The sequence below is a fragment of the Pteropus vampyrus genome, unplaced genomic scaffold (assembly GCF_000151845.1).
Source record: "Pteropus vampyrus isolate Shadow unplaced genomic scaffold, Pvam_2.0 Scaffold561, whole genome shotgun sequence".
Lineage (NCBI taxonomy): Eukaryota > Metazoa > Chordata > Mammalia > Chiroptera > Pteropodidae > Pteropus > Pteropus vampyrus.
The window spans coordinates 477,963-479,383 of NW_011889342.1; positions in this window are offsets into that span (position 1 = coordinate 477,963).

The following is a 1,421-nucleotide window of genomic DNA, read 5'->3' on the forward strand; positions in this document are numbered from 1 at the left end:
CTCAGTCTCAGTCACTGTCAGTGTTAGCGACAGTTTTCAGTAGAGTTTGCTCAGATCCCCCTAGGGCTCCACGGTGTTCGGTCTCGGAGGATATGGACGGAGGGGCCCTCTGGGTTGGGAGAAGGGGGCTGCAGCTCAATCTCGGTTTTGCAACCATGGCTGGTAATAATCAACTGTTTTTTTCTTCCATCCTGCTTCTCTGCTTTCTGACCCGATGCCTGGGCACTGACTCTGCATGGAGCTCACAGCTTTCCCAGTCAGGGTTGTTCAGAGAACCCATCACACCTTCTCCCCTCCCCCTCCTCCTGCAGGAAGCTCCAGCTGTGAGAGGCAGCTTCTTTGTTTCTCCCAGTCCACTGTCCAACACCTAGGGTTCTGATTTATGGTAGCTTGTATGCACAGGTTCCATGCTCAGACATGCTGGTGTGCAGTTTGGGCGTCTTTTGCTGAGTTTTAGATGTTCAGCTTATTGTTGTTTCAAGGGGAGAGATCTGGGGATGTCTCTCACTCTACTATGTTTCTGACATCACCTTCAGTCTAGACTTTTGAGAAAACTTTCTCTCAGGGTTGGAATAAGGTGCTGGTAGGTGAAACCTCAGGCAGGCAGGAGGGTCATGGAGAAAAAGTAACGAAAATAGGATTCACTTGACTTCTAACTTGGTCCCTTGGGAAAAGAAAATCAGCAGGAAAATTTTCCATTCAGTCCAGACCAGAGTCCTACAGGGAAATCGGGGCTCAGAGGTAGGAGTAACGATGTAAACAGTGTCTAACAAGCAGATAAAAGGAAATAAAAATGCCCTCTCTGCTGTATATGCAACCTTGGGCTTTACAGAACGTATTCGTTATTTTGGATTTCTTAATCTGGTTGGATACCAATGAGTCACTCTTTCCTGCTGTCCTATCTGGGGACAGACATTCAGTCCCTAGCATCCGCCATCTGGAAAAGAATTCAGATTTCCACACACAGTCCTTCCTGGGAGAGACCTCATTCAAGTGAGTCAGAGAGACCAGCCGGTATTGCAGCAAAAGGTCAGAGAGGAAGGAACCTGAAACCTTCTACCTGAGGGCCCCCAAGAGCCTAACCAGCCTCACCCAGAGCCCAGGGATGGCTCTGTTTGTTTACTGGGTTGACTAATTAATTTATTTAATGTGTTGAATTGGAGTTTTTTTCACCAACTTTGCTGTTTGACATTGAATTCCTTTATATATGTAGAGATGTATTTGGGGTAAAGTATGACAATTTTTAAAGTCCATGTGCTCAATTCTATCAGTCTGTCATATTATGTTTCTCCCATTACATTTAAAGGTAAAAAGTTCTAGATCATCTCCTATCTTGTGAAAGGCATTCCTTTGCATTTAGTTAATGTTCACTTCTATTCTTTTCTTAAGCATATTGAAATCCATTATATAGGAAGAAAGTT